The sequence below is a fragment of the Triturus cristatus genome, chromosome 9 (assembly GCF_964204655.1).
Source record: "Triturus cristatus chromosome 9, aTriCri1.1, whole genome shotgun sequence".
In the NCBI taxonomy this organism is placed as follows: Eukaryota; Metazoa; Chordata; class Amphibia; order Caudata; family Salamandridae; genus Triturus; species Triturus cristatus.
In genome coordinates this window covers 7292252-7306429 of record NC_140592.1, presented here as the reverse complement: position 1 = coordinate 7306429, position 14178 = coordinate 7292252, and the positions used below count along the sequence as shown (strand labels likewise).

The following is a 14178-nucleotide window of genomic DNA, read 5'->3' as shown; positions in this document are numbered from 1 at the left end:
GGCATACACCCCTGTGCGTTGTGTATGTACGGTGCGTACCCCAACATCGTGTATGTACTGTGCGTACCCCCAACATCGCGTACCCCAACATCGCATTCCCCAACATCGCATACCCCAACATCGCGTATGTACGCACCGTACATACGCGATGTTGGGGTATGCGATGTTGGGGTATGCGATGTTGGGGTACGCGATGTTGGGGGTACGTTATTTTTTTTTTTACATTATTTTTTTACATTATTTTTTATACATATAAAAAAATCATATTTTATATATCGATATTTTTTATAACAATATTTTTTCTCTCGATATTTTTGTACTTACCATTATGAAGATAGGAGGTTGATATTTTTGACAACAATATTTATGTCCCTATATTTCTGTAGGTCGATATTGTTGTTGTCAATATTCTGTCAGGGATCCATTAGAAAGGAGAAGCTACTCCATATTTAATATCTTTGGAATGGTGGTAATAAATCTTCTCGAAATGTAAAGTTGGATTTGACATTACCATTTTAGAAATGCACTTTTAGAAAGTGAACATTTTCTGTTCTTAATTTTCTCTGTGTGCCTGCAGTCTGTGTCCAATACACATCTGAGCTAGGTGACAGCTACACTTCATAAATTCCCTCTAGACAGCCACAAACACAGGAAAAACTGGGCGTGACAGAGGACTCATCTGCATTCTGATAGCCTTACTGGGCAGGAAGGGGTTGGCTCACACTTACATCTGAATAGGCTTTGTCCTGTTCTTCCACAAAGCACTGATCAGTCCCCACAGAGAGCTTGGCAGACAGGGCTGGGTTGAAAGAGATCATTGTGCACTTCAGAGAACTCCTTAGAAGTCACCCCCTACATCAATGGCACTTTTGGGTATAAGTACTAGGGCTTTGACCATACCAAATCAGTACTCTACTGGACCTGGGAAGAACTCTGTTGGAGTAAAGACTGCTCTGCTGTAAGGATTGCCACTTTGTGTGATTGCCTGTCCTAAAGAACTGCTTCTCTGCTTTGCTGAGCTGACCTGCTGCCTGCTGATCTCTGCCCTACTGAGGACAAGGACTGTACCAATCTCACTTGAACCAGAGTGACTCCGACAAGACGGAGATCCTCATCCTCGGGTCCAACCCCTCAGCATGGGACGACTCATGGTGGCCCGCATCACTGGGGACCCCCCCGTCCCCTACCGACCACACACGCAACCTGGGAGTCATCCTCGACTCAAAACTCACCATGACCAAACAAGTTAACGCAGTCTCCTCCACCTTCTTCAACACCCTCCGCATGCTCCGCAAGATCTACAGATGGATCCCGACAAACACGAGGAAAACAGTCACCCAGGCCCTAGTCAGCAGCAGACACGACTACGGAAACGCCCTCTACGCCAGAGCCTCGTCCAAGCTCATCAACAGACTACAAAGAATCCAGAACGCGTCTGCACGCCTGATCCTCGACGTCCTGCGCCGCAACCACATCACCCCCCACCTGAGAAACCTGCACTGGCTCCCCGTCGACAGAAGAATCTCCTTCAAGCTCCAGATCCACGCACACAAGGCACTCCACAAAACCGGCCCAGCCTATCTCAACAGTCGACTCTCCTTCTACGTACTTTCCTTAATTGATATTTTCTTGACATTTGAAAGATCACCGAATGAAATTCAAAACTGTGACCTGCATGTTACAGTCAAGTGTATGCATCTATGTGTCATTGCCTGCACACTTGTGTGCATCTGTATCCATGAATGTATATATGTGTGTGTGTTAGCATGTGTTGGACTTGGCCCTTCTGGCAGGTTCACACCTGAACTTTTTGCTTTTTATTGGTGACTTGGTGTGGTGATTTTTGGTTTCTGCGCACTTTCCCTGTGTCCCAGGGTAAAGTGCTGGCACACTCTGAGTGCATGTGGTGAGATAGGCCTGCCCTCCCATAGGAATGCATGGGGAATGTATGTGTCCCTAGTAGTTCCTGATGCGTGGGGTGTACAGGCCCAAGTTTGGTATGTGCGGACTCGTGTGAGTGAATGCTGCGCGATGATGTGTGCGGCGTGCATGTACCTAGTGTGGAAGTGCCACTTCTAGAAGTGGGCACTTCTGTGTGCAGTGTGTCTGGCGTGTGATTGGCTGGAGCTGGCTGGTGAGCCTGGCTCCAGGAGTCTGGTTGGGTCTGCCCCAGTGGTGAGTGTGAGATTAGCATGCTGATGGCTGGGGAGGAGTGCACCTTAGACCTGAATAGGGCAGGACTTTCCCCACACAATGCTGGCTCCGCCCCCTGTGGTGCGACTGACGACCCTAGCCCTGCCAGTGAATAGAGTGAGGGGCAGAGCACATCAAGGGTGCTCCCCAACCAGCTGCGACTGGTTTTCCCCCTCACCCTGAACCAAGAACAAAGGGTTTTACTGTATAAAAATGGGGCTGTGTCCCCACAGAAACTGTTCTCTGCCAGGATCTTACCTGAGGGGGGCTGCTGCTGCTGCTGGACCAGAGGACCGCCACTTGGACTACCTCCCTGCCTGGAGGCCCAGTGAGCTGGCTCTGGGTCCAGCCTTGCCCCCCACCCCTGCCCTGCTGCATGCAGGGAAGAACATTTGCTGGACTTTGCGCTTACTTGTATCCCTAAAGCGCCTGGGAGCTTTTATTGGTGTTTAGCGCTGAGAGCGCTTTTACTTGGTTACTCATAGCGCTAGGAGCGCTTTACTTGTGGCTCCCTGCATCTGGAGACTTCACCTGTACCTGCTTCAAAGCGCCTGGGGAGCGCTATACCTATTTTACTGAGTAGCGCCTGCCGTGTGACCGGCAGCGCGGCGCTACGACGATCTGCGAGAGAACCCCGACGTAGGGATTCCCCCGCTTCTACCGGGTCTTAAGCGGGAGCCCACCCCGCACTGCGGCGCTCGTTGGCGGGTGCCTACCCCGCTTATATCTTCACTTAAAGTGCGGGAGCCCACCCCGCATGGTGTATCTACAACCGGGAGCCCACTCCGGTTAGAAATCACCGCCGCCGGCCCGGGGGCCTCGGCAGCACCGTTCCCTCAGGCAGCGCTGACGTCAGGCGAGGGCCGCGCTGGGATTGGACCCAGCGCAACGCGTCATCGGCCAACAGAGGGGCTCGTCAGGCCCAGGCCGCGCGGGGATTGGCTCCTGCTTCAGGAGCATTCATGGCAACGGGGAGGCTCGGCCTGCTCTGACGCCGAGAGGAAGTACCGCGGGAGGCGTCCCCTGGTAACTGAGACGTTCCCCCCCCGCTGGTTGCGATCGCCGAGAACCCAGGGAGCACCGCTGGAGAGAGGTCCCTGCAAGCACCGTCCCGGGGCACAGTGCCGGTGCCTGGGACCTACGCCTGAAGAGCCCGGTGAGTGGAGCGGTGGTTGGTGTCCGGGGGAGAGATGACATCGATTTCCCCCAGGCTGCTGAGGCCCCGAGAGTGCCGGGGAAGGCACGGTACCTGAGCGGCCCCGCCTGCCAGAGGGCCGCTCCAACGACGGGGCCAGCATGTATGGTTTTTAAGCGCGAGTGCGCTCTCCCGCTTCTCAGGGGCACATTGTTTGAGAGCCTACGAGGCTCGCGAGTCCCTGAGAGGGGCTCCAACGACGGGGGCCAGGAGTATTTGTTTAGAGCCCAGAGAGGCCCCACGTGACGGCGATACCTGTGTTAAAAGGCACAGTGGTGCCCCAGCATTATCCCAGCTGCCTAGCACTTAGTGGGCAGCTGCAACGTGTAGGCTGTGCTCAGTTGCTCCTGGGCACCTGGTGTTTTGCCTAGACTGCGTGCGTAGTCTTGCCCTGACTTTGCTGGGACGCAGGGCGTCCTAGCCCCGACAAGGCCAGTTGGCCTAGGGACTGCCACAGGTTGTGGCTAATGTGAGTTTGGCGCTAATCTTCCTAACCTGCACCGCCGAATGTGTTTTTATGCGTCATGTGCCTTGTTTTACACCTCTGAAGGTTATGCATCATGTGTTTATGTGCTTAGACCCCTATAGGTATTGTGATACTTAGGTGGTTGTTTTCTCCCTAGGACAGGTGGTGCTAGTGAGGTCCTGATTCCCTGCGCAATATTTTCCTAAGGTGGTTAGGGTTGCGTAGGTGGTACTTACCTGATACCAGTAGTTACTGGTTGTGTGCTAGGTGTTATGTTGTGCTACAGTAATTTTCTATGCTAAGTTCTAAGAGTGCTAATTCCTGACAGTGGTCCATGTGGCCCTGTCCCCTGTACATATAATCCCTTGTACATTCTGCCCGTGCCTGTTGGCACATTGTAGAGTGTGTTTTTTTATCTAATGTGTTGTGTATAATACAAAGGCTATTTTAATAGAATACCTTGTGTGGAGTTTCCTTTGTGGTGGGCCTGGGGTGTTGTTGCTGGGTGCGCGCGCAAACGCTTTACACATCGCCTCCGGGATAAGCCTGACTGCTCGTGCCAAGCTACCAAGGGGGTGAGCAGGGGTTATCTTTGGCGTGTAACTTCCTTGCCCTGACTAGAGTGGTGGTTTCTGCCTGACTTTGGCGCAAGCCTTAGCCAACCAGAAATCCCATTTCTAACATTGGTGATCAGCGGTGGGATTTGGACTTGCGTTTGCTCTGTACCGCAGCGGCAACTGGCTGCACCACAAAACTCTGCATTTAGAAGAATCACATGGTATAGGGATTATTGTTTTAAATTTGTTCTTAAATATCATTTCTGTGGAAATGTGTTGCTGGTGCACTTTGAGTTGAGTGTCCTGCCAAGGACAGAAACCAGAAACTGTAGGAGGTAACAGCCCTTGTGAAGACAGCGGGTTCTGGGGTTGGCCTGCAGTAGAAGCTGGAGGAGGTAACTGCCCCTGTGCTGTTTGCTATTTCTTGGGTTGGCCTACAGTGGGGACTTAATTGGTAAGTGTCCCTAGCTCGGGAGGGTAGATCATCCCCCCTAAGTGCATTGTGTTTTCTGGATTCACCAGAGGGTGAGATCCAGTGGTGGCAGCGTAATAGTGTCCAGTACATTTGTCCCCCGCCCTGCGCCCAGAGTTGGTACCTGTGTCACGTGGTGGTCAGGTTGAGGAACCAGGGGTGGTAGAAACTGCCTTACCAGTCCGAGGGGAGGGTTGTGGGTGGATGAATGGTGTGTGGCACTAGGCAAGTGAGTGTGAGTTCTCTGGGTTAGAGAGCTTGCTGAATCTTTTTGTGAATTGTGTGCTCCTGTTAGGCTCAGACCCCTAGGTCCCCTGTATAATCTTTTTACCATAACGTCCGCCAGAATGGAGCCTGCTTGTGATCCCTATGAGCTAGCTTGGCGCCAGAGGCAGGAGTTAGAAAGGTCCTGTACAGGGAGAGAGTCCGACACTCGGTACGAACTTCAGGACCACCTGGTCCTATGGCAAAAGGGTCCATGGGATCTTGAGCACAGTATGGAAAGGGCCCGGGCCTCACACCTGGAGGGTGGTGGGTCTGTGGGGAGCCCTGAAGATTCAGAAGAGGAGGAAGAGGATGACAGTACCTGGACGCCAGTAGAGAGTGCAGACCCCATAGGTAGGGAGTCCCTTGCTGGGTCCAGCGTAGGAGGCAGCGCCTCATCCCTTTCCCTGTCCCCAGAGGAGTGGGAACATAGGAGGAAAGAAAGGGAGCACCAGCTGACGTTAGAAAAGCTCAGGTTAGAGCATGCCCAGGCTATGGCGCAGCTGGAGGTCGAGAAGCAACAGCTGGATGTGGAGGAGAAAAAGTTGGAGACCGATAGGGTCTTAGCGCAGGAGAAGATAGCGGAGGCTGAAAGGGCCTTCACCAGGGAGAAATCAGCTCTGGAGGGTGGACTATCCCCTGCGCGCAGTTTTAATTTTCTGGGTTCCCCAGGGAGGGTTGAGTCCAGTGGTGGCAGCCATATAGATTCCAGTGTAGGAAATCCCAATCCCAGTTCCCCCAGTCTGGTACCTGTTTCCCAGGAGGAGGAGTTAAGGTTGAAATTCAGGGGCAGTAGGAAACTGTCTCACCAGTCTTGGGAGGAGTTTGTGGATGGATGTGAGAATGCACTGTTTGCTTGGATAGTAGTTTCCGATTTTGATGAACTGTGTAATCTGGTTCTCAAAGAACACCTGCTCAGTTGTTGTGTGCCGGGGTTGCGCCAACATCTGTTGGGGTGTGGATTGTCTGAGCCGTTTGAGCTTGGAGATGAAGCAGAGCGCTGGGAGGGTGCTAGAGGTCCTCTAGTGTCATTAGTGAGTGATTCCAACAATAGTGGGTCAGAGATCCTCCAGCCCAGCGTGATGGAGGAGGCTCAGTGTAGCCCAGCTAGGTCCCAGGATAGCGAGGAGGGTGTAGGGGCTCACTGCCTGGCTCAGTGGAGCAGGAGTGAGGGGGTGACCGAGGGTCCCCAGACGCCCGAAACCCTGCCTCAGGACTTGGATGGTTTCATGAGGGAACACCAAGTTGGGGACCTAGGCTGTCCTGTTAGTCCACTTGAGGAAGATCTCTTAGTGAGTGGGGGACCTGGAGCGCCTGTAAACAGGGCTCCTGTGGTTCTAGTGTCTGGCAGTACCACTCCGGTAGGGAGGGTACAGGAGTCCAGCGTGAGGAGTGATTGGGGGATGAGTTCCCCAGTGGAAGAGCCTGTGGGTCAGGGACTACCCAGTTGGGCTAGGATCCCGTGTAGTGACCAGGGTGGCACCACTTCTGTTCTGGGGGGTCTCCGCGCACTGTCAGGTGGACAGGGGACGGGAGATCAGCGCCAGACAGACAGTCGCTCGACATATGTGTCATTTGATAGCCTCAGGGGGATGGAGTGGAAATCCCCAGAAGTCCTGAAGTGCCAGGGAATTATTCCACCAAAGGTTCTAGGCCGGAGGTTGGGAGGCCAGGTTCAGGATCAGCCTGACCTGAAGGGTGGGACGTCTGTAACCAGCGTCCCGACCGGTTCTTCTTCCAGAGGTACCGCCCCAGTTGGTAGGGAGCAGGGCTCTGGAAGGGGGTGCAGAGGGTGGGAGAGCCCACCTCTGGCCCCGGTACAACCTGAGGGGTTAAACCCTGGGTTGGAATGGCGTTCTAGGTGTACCCCTCGCCGGGGGAGGAGGAACCCTAGGAGAAGAGGTAGGGGGAGGTGAGCCTTCCCTGAGACTCCTGGTCCACCTGAGGGTGTAGACCCTATGCTGGAGAACCAGTGGCAGTCTAGTCCTGTCTTGCAGACAGGAAGAGTGGAGAATGGACGCTATGTGCCAGGGGTTCCTACCCCCCACTCTATGGTTAGGCAAAGACCAGTGGCACCTGGGTGGCCTAGGGCCTGGTCTTGGCCGCGGACAGCTTGGGAGTACCAGTGGGGTAGCCCAGTTGGTCCAGACAGTGGTGTTAGAAAGAATTCCATGGGTTCACCTTGGCGTAGAACCGGAGGGTGTCCCTGCAGTTGCGGGCCCGCGTCCGTGTTCTATCGCCCCAAGCAGGGAAGTCCATCACGGTGGTGATTGGTCTGCCCTGCGTTTTGGCTGGAAGGGGGTTGTGTTGGACTTGGCCCTTCTGGCAGGTTCACCCCTGAACTTTTTGCTTTTTATTGGTGACTTGGTGTGGTGATTTTTGGTTTCTGCGCACTTTCCCTGTGTCCCAGGGTAAAGTGCGGGCACACTCTGAGTGCATGTGGTGAGATAGGCCTGCCCTCCCATAGGAATGCATGGGGAATGTATGTGTCCCTAGTAGTTCCTGATGCGTGGGGTGTGCAGGCCCAAGTTTGGTATGTGCGGACTCGTGTGAGTGAATGCTGCGCGATGATGTGTGCGGCGTGCATGTACCTAGTGTGGAAGTGCCACTTCTAGAAGTGGGCACTTCTGTGTGCAGTGTGTCTGGCGTGTGATTGGCTGGAGGTGGCTGGTGAGCCTGGCTCCAGGAGTCTGGTTGGGTCTGCCCCAGTGGTGAGTGTGAGATTAGCATGCTGATGGCTGGGGAGGAGTGCACCTTAGACCTGAATAGGGCAGGACTTTCCCCACACAATGCTGGCTCCGCCCCCTGTGGTGCGACTGACGACCCTAGCCCTGCCAGTGAATAGAGTGAGGGGCTGAGCACATCAAGGGTGCTCCCCAACCAGCTGCGACTGGTTTTCCCCCTCACCCTGAACCAAGAACAAAGGGTTTTACTGTATAAAAATGGGGCTGTGTCCCCACAGAAACTGTTCTCTGCCAGGATCTTACCTGAGGGGGGCTGCTGCTGCTGCTGGACCAGAGGACCGCCACTTGGACTACCTCCCTGCCTGGAGGCCCAGTGAGCTGGCTCTGGGTCCAGCCTTGCCCCCCACCCCTGCCCTGCTGCATGCAGGGAAGAACATTTGCTGGACTTTGCGCTTACTTGTATCCCTAAAGCGCCTGGGAGCTTTTATTGGTGTTTAGCGCTGAGAGCGCTTTTACTTGGTTACTCATAGCGCTAGGAGCGCTTTACTTGTGGCTCCCTGCATCTGGAGACTTCACCTGTACCTGCTTCAAAGCGCCTGGGGAGCGCTATACCTATTTTACTGTGTAGCGCCTGCCGTGTGACCGGCAGCGCGGCGCTACGACGATCTGCGAGGGAACCCCGACGTAGGGATTCCCCCGCTTCTGCCGGGTCTAAAGCGGGAGCCCACCCCGCACTGCGGCGCTCGTTGGCGGGTGCCAACCCCGCTTATATCTTCACTTAAAGTGCAGGAGCCCACCCCGCATGGTGTATCTACAACCGGGAGCCCACTCCGGTTAGAAATCACCGCCGCCGGCCCAGGGGCCTCGGCAGCACCGTTCCCTCAGGCAGCGCTGACGTCAGGCGAGGGCCGCGCTGGGATTGGACCCAGCGCAACGCGTCATCGGCCAACAGAGGGGCTCGTCAGGCCCAGGCCGCGCGGGGATTGGCTCCTGCTTCAGGAGCATTCATGGCAACGGGGAGGCTCGGCCTGCTCTGACGCCGAGAGGAAGTACCGCGGGAGGCGTCCCCTGGTAACCGAGATGTTCCCCCCCCGCTGGTTGCGACCGCCGAGAAACCAGGGAGCACCGCTGGAGAGAGGTCCCTGCAAGCGCCGTCCCGGGGCACAGTGCCGGTGCCTGGGACCTACGCCTGAAGAGCCCGGTGAGTGGAGCGGTGGTTGGTGTCCGGGGGAGAGATGACATCGATTTCCCCCAGGCTGCTGAGGCCCCGAGAGTGCCGGGGAAGGCACGGTACCTGAGCGGCCCCGCCTGCCAGAGGGCCGCTCCAACGACGGGGCCAGCATGTATGGTTTTTAAGCGCGAGTGCGCTCTCCCGCTTCTCAGGGGCACATTGTTTGAGAGCCTACGAGGCTCGCGAGTCCCTGAGAGGGGCTCCAACGACGGGGGCCAGGAGTATTTGTTTAGAGCCCAGAGAGGCCCCACGTGACGGCGATACCTGTGTTAAAAGGCACAGTGGTGCCCCAGCATTATCCCAGCTGCCCAGCACTTAGTGGGCAGCTGCAACGTGTAGGCTGTGCTCAGTTGCTCCTGGGCGCTTGGTGTTTTGCCTAGACTGCGTGCGTAGTCTTGCCCTGACTTTGCTGGGACGCAGGGCGACCTAGCCCCGACAAGGCCAGTTGGCCTAGGGACTGCCACAGGTTGTGGCTAATGTGAGTTTGGCGCTAATCTTCCTAACCTGCACCGCCAAATGTGTTTTTATGCGTCATGTGCCTTGTTTTACACCTCTGAAGGTTATGCATCATGTGTTTATGTGCTTAGACCCCTACAGGTATTGTGATACTTAGGTGGTTGTTTTCTCCCTAGGACAGGTGGTGCTAGTGAGGTCCTGATTCCCTGCGCAATATTTTCCTAAGGTGGTTAGGGTTGCGTAGGTGGTACTTACCTGATACCAGTAGTTACTGGTTGTGTGCTAGGTGTTATGTTGTGCTACAGTAATTTTCTATGCTAAGTTCTAAGAGTGCTAATTCCTGACAGTGGTCCATGTGGCCCTGTCCCCTGTACATATAATCCCTTGTAAATTCTGCCCGTGCCTGTTGGCACATTGTAGAGTGTGTTTTTTTATCTAATGTGTTGTGTATAATACAAAGGCTATTTTTATAGAATACCTTGTGTGGAGTTTCCTTTGTGGTGGGCCTGGGGTGTTGTTGCTGGGTGCGCGCGCAAACGCTTTACACATCGCCTCCGGGATAAGCCTGACTGCTCGTGCCAAGCTACCAAGGGGGTGAGCAGGGGTTATCTTTGGCGTGTAACTTCCTTGCCCTGACTAGAGTGGTGGTTTCTGCCTGACTTTGGCGCAAGCCTTAGCCAACCAGAAATCCCATTTCTAACAGCATGTGTATATATACTTGAAAGTATCTCTTCACCGCAGATGGTTTGTGTCTGTGTGTGTGTGTGAGCATGTGTGTATGTGTGTATATATACTTGATTTTATATGCATCTATTCACCTATGTGTGTGTGTATTTGAGAGTATGGATATATACTTGAATGTTTATGTATCTGTTCACCTGTAATGTATGTGTCACTGTGTGTGTGAGCATGTGGATATATACATGAATGTACATGTATCTGTTCATGTGTGATGTGTGTCTGAGCATGGGAATCTATACTTGAATGTAAGTGCACCTGTTCACGTGTGATGGTATGTGTGAGCATGTGTATATATACTTGATTGTTCCTGTATCTGTTCGCGTGTGATGGTATGTGTCTGTGTGTGAGATTATGTGGATATATCCTTGAAAGTATATGTGCTTGTTAACGTGTGATTATGTGTCTGTGGGCATGTGGATATACATCTTAAATGTACATGTTACTGTTCACATGTTGTGTTTGTATGTGAGTGAGAATGTGTGTATATACTAGAAAGGACATGTGATGTGTGTGTCTATGTGTGTGTGAGCATGTGGATATATCCTTGAATGTACATTTACCTGTTAACTTGTGATAATGTGTGTCGGAGGACATGTGGATAAATTCTTGAATGTGTATGTATCTGTTCACCTGTGATGTGTGTGTCTATGTGCAGGTGGATATATACTTGGATATACATGCAACTGTTCACATGTTATGTGTTTTTCTGCGAGTGAGAATGTGTGTAGATACTTGAAAATACATGTATCGGTTCACCTGTGATGTGTGTTTCTGTGTGTGTGTGTGTGTGTGTAAGAGCATGGGGATATATACTTGACTGTACATGTATCTGTTCACCTGTGATGCGTGTGTCTGTGTGTATGTGAGCATGTGACTTATACTTGACTGTACATGTATATGTTCACCTCTGATGGTTTGTGTCTGTATGTGTGTGTGTGTGTGTGAGCATGTGGATATTTACGTGACTGTACATGTAACTGTTCACATGTTATGTGTTTGTCTGTGAGCGAGAATGTGTGTGTATATACTTGACTGTAGATGTATCTGTTCACCTGTGATGGTGTGTGTGTGAGCATGTGGATATATACTTGAATGTACGTGTATCTGGTCACCTGCAGTGTGTGCGTCTGTGTGTGAGGTCAATGTCTATGTATGTGCATTGTGTTGCCTGTTTGGACATACATTTTTGCTTAGCAGCTGTATGTGCGTTTGTATGAATCAGTTCCTTTGTATTTAGTGAATGTGCGTGTGTGGGTTCACTGTTGTTTGTATGTATTTGTCTTTATGTATATGAAGCCTGACAGTGAGTGTGTTTGATGAATGATCACACACCTGCATGCATGTTTTCCAGTGCGTGTTTGTGTGTTCATGTGGGTGGTGTGTGTTTATAGTTGAGCATCCTTGTATGCTGAATGTTGTGTGTATGTACACTGCAGGTAGACACATTTGTGGTATCACCAGGCCTGTGAACTTCGAGTGCCTACAGTGCAGGACTGTCGAGCAGTGCCAGGTTTGAGTCCTGGTGATGTCTGATCTCTTCTCTAGTGCATCATCAGCTAGGTTTGTTTCAGATTGTTGGACAGTGTTGTTGGTAGTGCATGAGTGCACGCTCATGGCTTGTTTCTTACAGCGCCTAGACAATCAGCGTGCATCACTTTGCAAGTGTGTTGGAAGGTTGTTGGAGTAACCGCTCTGCTCTTGTAAGTGCCTTCTGTGATAGGTTAGTTCTGTACATTCTTGGACCGTCCAGGCTGCCGTAGGGAGCAGCGAGTGGTTCGCTGTTATGGCCACTGTTAAGGTCACCTATGGCGTGTCTGACTCACTTCAAGTGAAGCAGATGATGGAGCCACTGGTCCTTGATTCAGAGACACATGGAGCCCCCTTTCTTAGCTTTGGGTCAGTCATAGTGCCCAGTTTAGATTTTACCATCAGATTCCCATACCCTGTGATGGCAGCAGTGGGAATGAAACCCCTTTCCAGCTCTCTGCCAAGACTGCAGACAGTTCTCCATCTTCTACCTGCTAGGGGAGTGACCCCTTTGTCGGGGAACCCCTTGTGCAAAGTTTGCCTATGTTGGTGCTGGGTGGGGGGATTTGTGGCACACATTTACATTGGTGTTACATTGCAAAGACCCACATTTCTAGTTTCCCTAGCATTCTGGGCGACTAGATGGTGGCAGAGAAACATATAGTTACCTTCTTGTGAAAGTTCACCACCCTTGACCTGGCGGGGGTTACAGAAAGAGCTCCACCGGACACCCTTCCAGATCTTCAGGTCTGAGTCAGGGGGTGGATCTGAGACCGGTTCTAGAAGAGTTCTCTTCATGTTCTGAGGTCAGTGAGGAGTTATCAGGACCACATCAGGTCAGGGCAGCCTTGTCTCCATCGCCAGATACTACGGAAGGGCTGACCCGTCCTTCCACTCACTTCTCCAGGTGCCACACCTGGAAATTGAACTTCTCCAGGTGCCACAACTGGAAATTAATGAAGATTAAAAATAAGAATTACAATCTTCCGAGATAGGACCATCCCCAGAAGCAAATTGTACATATGGGTTGGATCGGTCAAAGTAACTAGGCGAGGATGTTGTTGTTGACGCAGGTCACACCAGTTGCATGTCTGATAGGTGCTGAGCATTTAGTTGGGCAGGTTTGCTTCTAGAGGTGTGGTCGGTGCAGTGCACCTGCTGTGTCGGGTGGATTTCACCTTACTACCCTCTCCTAAGGCCGGCATATGATCTGGACATCGCCTGCATTTCCAGTGCTTGATGTTCCCTACCCGTAGCCGTGCAGATGGTTCACATCCTCGAAACTAGGCCCATCATGGCCTCTGTGCTGCCCTTGTTGCACACAGTGATTTCTGTAGATAAACAACAGCCATTAATAGGTTTGATACACATTGAGTGAGTTTATAGTGTTGCTTTGCAGATGTCACCTCAACGGCGAGTCTCTTGGTTCCTCCTGACATTATGTGGGAGAGAAGGTTCCTCGTGTAGAGGGCATAGATTGTGACTGATTCCTTGAAGTCATGGTTTTGGACAACTTTGGTGAATGCCTCAGTTCTTCTCACGCTCGGTCTCTTGCTGGTCTTCTGTGGTACATATCTTTGGTGCCTTGGCTCTCCGCTCCAGCCAAGAGCACCGGATAGTCTGTAATCCAAAAACGACCTAGCGATGGTCACTTACCGACCCATGTCTGAGTGGCATGTGCTGCGTCTCTTATAACTGGATGTTGAACCAACGTGGCACCTTCCCTTCTGTAGTGTTGCAGACACATATTCACAAAGCCTTGGCTTCAATCACTCAATGTTTCCAGATTCATCTGTGCCATGACAAACACTGTAGAACAATGTAGTACAGATTGCATTCATTACACATTGCTCTGCATTGTTACTCAGCTGCGCCTGCCACTGTTGTATCATGCAGAACTTGTGAGTTTGAAGGGCTTCTGCTTCAAAGCCCCCACTTCTCCTTCACAATAGCTGGTGCTGACACCTTCCAAACCTCAGAACAGTGACTCTGGCCAAGCCCCTCGTCTCTGCCGATGATGATCAGTCTCTCAACTGCGGCGTGTCATTGTTCCATCTCCCCATCATATTAACCATCAGTGCACAACGCACCCCCGGAGGTCACTCATTCCTTAAAGCCTTGATCCTGCCTCAACATCTGGAGAATAATCCAGACTCCGCTCACTCATTTTAGTATTATGGTCATTTGGCCCTCTTCCTCCTCTGAGTGGGAAGCTCAGGAGTCCTGGCTCCGCTCATGTACCACTGGTCTTGTGTCCTTTCTGTGGATAGATATGGTTTTACCTCGATTCTGTTCTCGTTTCAACACAGAGATAAGAGTATTCATTTGCACTACGGCTGGGGTCAGTAACTATAACAAAAAGAAAAAATGCCCATTGGCTGCGATTCTCCCA

At 52.1% G+C, this 14178-nt stretch overlaps 1 protein-coding gene across 1 annotated transcript in view; it reads left to right on the top strand.

The window, feature by feature from the left end:
• Window positions 1-14178, top strand: part of STAB1 (stabilin 1) — a 1212756-nt gene that overhangs the window by 416110 nt on the left and 782468 nt on the right. The gene's annotated exons all lie outside the window — the stretch shown is intronic.